Consider the following 6,000-nt stretch of genomic DNA (forward strand, 5'->3'; position numbering starts at 1 on the left):
CAACAGGACAAAGTCATTACATCTGTGAGCAAAATTTTGAAGCAAGTCATGAGAAACAAAAATAGAGTTATTCACTTGGCTTGATATTAGTTTGGAAACTTACTTTAATAACAAAGTTTAGATTTATTGACAACTTCCATTTATATGCCTGCCACCCTATTGATGTCTCTAAGGTGAGATTGTAGTTGAAGCATTGAGGCTCCAAATTATGAAATGGATTAGCCCTTAATTAAGACAAACTTCTGAAGCAGTCTGTATTGTAAATGAGTCAGAGACAATGTGAATCTTTGGACTCCTTATCACACTAGGGCTTGAATCCTTGTTGGAGGAATACAAAACTATTTGATCTACAAATCCTAGTCCTAAAATCACTTAGTCCATGTTTGATTGCCATTTGAATATTTGAAGCATGCATCATAAGGTATGTGTTTGAAATTAAAGTCCGTGGTTGAAGAATAAAATTTCCGGTCTTGAGATTGTCGGGATCACATCAAGGCAATGTCACAATGAGCCTAAAGTCTTGTGACAGTTTGGTTACTCAAGTTTGCATTTACACAGTTCACAGAGGTATGTTACACTCCTATAATTCTTTAAGTCCTATAGTTGTAGTCACAATTGATATATTTCTCTTGTTTGAACTCTCCTATGTTACAATCCTGAGTGTGAATCTCTTGCAAATAAGGACAGAACATGTGTGTTTCCTTGTGATATAATGTATTGTAACTTCCTTGCATATAATTTGCGGCCCTAAGAGGAGTCGATCTGAAAAGGTAATTTAACAACATAGTTTCACATAGAGACTGAAAGTTTGTAATCAAGTCTGATTCAAAGGCAATTCTGTGCGACTCTCCTGCACCATCGTTTATGCAACCTAATGGTGATCACTGTAGCAGCCTAGCAGTAAATTTATATGCAGCTCTTCATTTATTATTCATGAGTATATTGTTCAAATAATCCCGAATGTATTGACATCAATGATGAAACGCTGGACAATGGACGTCATACTTTAAATTATAGTTTTGGCATTTATGTTGTGCTACTATAGTATTTGTTAAGCAAAGATGTGTGAATTAATGCTTGAAAGGTCAAAACTATATTGTTGCCCTATCAATGATTTTTTGGAGAGTTTGTTGGAGTCATCATGAAAATACCCAGTTGTGATGACAATTGAAGATATTCCAAGTTTTGAAGGGAATCTCTAGTTTGTCACTACAAATTGTTTCGAGTAGAATCGTAGTTGTGAAATGCAAGGCATTTCCTTATAATAATAGTATCTATGACCTGGAAGGTATAAATGGAAGTGAACCAACTTGACTCCTTAGTGAGATTGTCAAGCATTCTCACAGTAACAAGAACAATATTGCATGCCATCTCTAAGTCTTAAAATGACTAAATTTGGTGCATTAATCTCCATGATACAATATGTTCTAACAGTTAGCTATAACCCTGTTGGATTGAATAGAGGATAGTAGACAATATGTTTTCACTTGTATACATAATTCCTGAGTACACAAGCTATTGCATTACCTTTGACTTTGACATCGTGGCTAAGGGGTGAAGTACATTTGGAGTGTTCATTCTTGAAGAACAATTACAAGAACTTGGCATCCCATTGTAGGCCTTCAATCATGAAGTATAGAGGCAGATGTGGTGGCAAAGGCACTTGCGGAGGATTTCTAGGCACAGATGGGGATGTGCATCTTGATCGCAATAATTCAATCTATGATAGCAAGGAGAAACCTTATCATTTGGTGGGTGAATCTGTATTTGAGTCTCTGGATAAGTCAAAGAAAAGTTGGATCAATAAAGGAATATTTTCTTCTGACGATGTGGCTTCATCAATTGTTGTTCGAGCTATCACCATTATTTTTATTTCCATGGCAATAGATAGGCATGACCAAGAAAATGAGATGGATGCAGTGCCCTTGTCCTCTTTGTATGCTGATATGATTGAACCTAAGCAATAGTTGATGATAGACTTCCTCTAGCCTTTCTGACCATATCATCCAAATCTCCTCTAGGGGATTCAAAGCAAGTAGAAGTAATTCAGAAAGTTGAGAAAAACTATTTGTGAGCTCCTCTTCATGTATAAATGGTTGAATGGATTGATAACTCCTCTTGCCCAATGATTAGTATAAGAAGGTTGTCCATGTCGAAGGTCATAAGGACTAATAGCAGGTTGCAGATAGGTCGATGGGCAAGGTTACTTTCCCAATATTTAGAGGGAGCTATGATTCAGAAGGAGTTGATTTCTTCCCTGGCTTAAAGTTTTGATAAAATGGGGAAGCTGCTGATCCGGATTAAGACATCTTCTGGGTGGTTTGAGGTACACTACTGAAAAATGTTGAGTGGCAGTATGGTGAATGGAAAGAGCACATCTAGGTGCTATAATCCACCTTTGTTTCATGGATGAATCAAAGACTGAAGTCTAGGAGCATTGTTGAGTCTGTATGAATAAGGTAGTAAGCATGACTTATTATGAATCCCTTTGAGGAAGCTCTTTAGTGAGCCATTTAAGCACGTGATAGAAACCTCTGTTAAAGATTCTACTATGAGGATCCCGGTTGAACGTTGAGATCCGAGAGCTCATAGGGGACTGTGGTACTTTTGGAGCGATATGCAACCATAAGACGTAGTTGAGTGCTTTCCCATGTGTTCGCTATGTAGAGGATGTGGTTCATCCTTTCCCTGCACGTGTTTACCCCAGTGAGAGATGCATATAGGCATCTATCGGTTGTCACATATGGACATGTCGGTGGGACGTGGTTCATCCTTTCCCCACATGTAGGATGCTCATTCCCTACGATTGATGGTTGACATGTTGGTGGGATGTGGTTCATCCTTTCCCAATGTGTAGGATCCTTCCTACGATTGTCGGTTGGCATGCATGTAGGACATGGTTCATCCTTTCCCTACTATTAGTGGGTTGCATACACATAGGATGCGGTTTATCCTTTCCCTATGATGGTTGTGTTTTGGGCAAAGGACACATGCATAGGGTGAGTGGTTCACCTTCTCCTACTATTGCCCTGTCATCATCCTACCCATGTAGTCCGTGACACATGGGAAGTACCTCTCATCTGGCCAATGAGTTGGGAAAAATGGTTAGGGATCATAGCACTACCACTAGACGCATCGTGTACTGCCGTACTCCCTATGTCTAGGATGCATGCTGTTCAAAAACTTGATATGGGATCAAGTCTGATTGGGGTTCTACACTTGGTTATGTGGACTAACTTTTGTTAGTGGAGAGTGGAAAGGTCTTGTGACTCACTCTTGATCAATTCTTATTCATTATCTATATCAGTGTTCAACAAAGTTGAGATGAAATGCAAAGATAGTTCATGATATCAGGATGGCATGATGATGGATGTATTGGTAGGTGGAATTATCCATAGTTGAGAGGGAGTGTTAAAATTGGAAACTAGGGCAAAATTCCACTTTATACTGCTCATATGAAGGAGATAATCATTTCATTGAATTCCTCTTTTTGAGAGGACCAAAATCAAGCTAAATATCACTAAATTTGGACATGGAGAAATGTGTTTTTGAATTGAAGCCCACACATGTAAATTCTCAAGGTTGGCCTTGACCTTATGTAGGCTCATGAAGCCCAAATGTCATGTCTCTTGACTCTCATCAACAATTTATATAAATAGAGGTGGTCTCCAACATCTTTAGACATCATCCTTAAGCATATTAGGAGCTCGCATTAGGAGGAGATAATCTCTATTTTGGCCGCAGATTAGAGGCAGACCCCAATGAAGGAAGATGATGGCTGTTGGAGCACCTCTTGGAGATTGTTTGGAGGCTAAGATGATCAGATGCAGAGGCCGAGGTTGATGGAGTAGTTTTGGGCTGTTTTGAGATGAGTTGTGGCTTATCTTCCACAAGTCTGAAGGCTGCAAAAGGACTGGTGTTTTGCCATGGATCCGAACTTGAGATAAGGCATCTTCAAGAGGGTTGAGACCCTAGTTTTGGGAGAAAAACATCCAGGTTTGTTGTGGAGAAAATTCTTCACTAGTTGGGCAGTCTAGAGGCAAGTTACGTGTGTTTTTCATGCATGTTTGTGTGGGTTTTGTCTCTGTTCTAAGGCCGCAAGTAGGAGTTGTACCTACAGTGGCAGGCAAAGGTTGTTTGATGGATGAAAGGCCTCGTTTAGGCCTCCTCTCTGAGCCGCAGTCACTAAAAGGAGGCTGCAATCCTTACTGTAGGTAATAGTAATGTGGAGGGACTATTTGAGTGGGCCGATAGGGCTAGGTAGGCTTCTATACCTTAGCTGATGTTGAAAAATGTGTAACTAGGTTCGAAGTTTATATATATGAAGTGTACTTTTAATTCTTGTATATTGTAAAATAAAAGAAAATTATTATTATTATTTTTGGAGTATGGGTTTCATACTCAAGGTCTTTTATTTTATAGGTCAAGCACCCATTGAGTGCTTCTAGGGTTTGTCCTAGGTCAAGAAGTCAAAAGAGCCATTGTCATAAGTTGAAGACCCCATTGGGACATTGTAACTTGTAAAGAAAATTATTTTTGTCATTAAAAGTGTCAAAATACCCTTCAAGACAAAATCAGCCTGGTAGCTGGGAAGTCAATGTATTTTGAGGAGCTACGTCCACCTTGAGAAGCTTATATAAGGGAGGAAACTCGACCTCCTTGAGACACATTCATCACTCACTCATTCAAGTGAAGGAGAAGAGGAAGAAGGCAAGCGAAGAAGGAAGAGGACAGAGAAAGATTGTTTTTGGGCTAATTCTCTCTCACACATGCAAAGAAGAGAAGTTAGTGTTTGCAACTTCAACGTCAAAATTCTCTATCTACTGGAAGATGATCCAATATGCTAGAAGAAAGTGTCTACTAGGTCATCTACTAGCCCTAGAAAAAAGAAGTAAGGAAAGTGAAGTTGTTGGGAGGTGTTGGAAGGCTAATTTCGCTCACACGTGTGGATGCAGTAACAGTTGAAGGGGGCCGAAATTCTAAACCTGGGGGTTGAAGTCATGATGCTGGAAGATATTTGACTGAGTTTGACCTCGGCAAGGGAAGCACATCATTCAGAAAGGTTGGACTTGGTCTTGGAGGGTACTGGTCTTGGTCTAGAGGTATTGGAATTCATCAATTGAAGAATCTATAAGAAGAGAAGAGATTTTGTAGGTTTTCCTCTCAAGTGGAGAGGTTTTGGCCTCAACTTGCAACATACATTCTATGTTCTTGTGTACTATTGTTCTTCTTGTTTTGGTAGTTGTTTGGTGATATTCGAACATAATAATAAGTGAAGGCGCTAATAAGGAAAGCTAAAAAGACATCACAAACAATTATCATAAAAAGAGAAGTCATCTTATCTATTGCCCTTTAGATTTCTCAACATGGTATCCGAGCTAAGGTTGGCAAAGGGAATTATGAAGATCTCTACTACATTGAGGAAGTTTCTAAATAAGTGTTCAAAGGTGGAAAGTCATCTCAAGAAAGGCATCAAAGAAGTATGGAATCTCATATTTACTCCAAAGAAGGAAGTGACCAAGACAAAGGACAACCGACTCTTCTCAACACTCATTGACACATTTCAAGATGAGAGCATTTGGGTGATCGATAGTGGAGCATCAAGACACATGAACGATCATCACAAGCAACTAAAAACATTGTCAAAAGGAAAGTATTCTTACTCTGTAGAGCTTCATGATAATAAGAGCTATCCTGTGAGAGGAATTGGATCAACCTCAATAGAGTTGGAGAATGGAGGGAATATTCATCTCAACTGTTGGACACAGATTGTCATTGATGTCAATATTCAAGAGGAGGAGATAGAGCAAGAGGAGCCAAGAGGAGCAATATATATAGAGCCATAGGTATATGCCAAAGAGAAGGTGCACACAGAGCCATCGGTGGAGCTGCAGGAGGAACCATATAGCAAGGAGGCATATCAGAGTCATCAGGAGCTATCAGAGGAGCAATGGATGCGTTTAACAGCAAACAGAGGACGCAGAGAGCCATCAGAGCAAA

This window comes from Pinus tabuliformis, chromosome 9 (assembly GCF_031772625.1).
Source record: "Pinus tabuliformis cultivar Carrire ecotype Pingquan chromosome 9, CPIR1, whole genome shotgun sequence".
In the NCBI taxonomy this organism is placed as follows: domain Eukaryota; kingdom Viridiplantae; phylum Streptophyta; class Pinopsida; order Pinales; family Pinaceae; genus Pinus; species Pinus tabuliformis.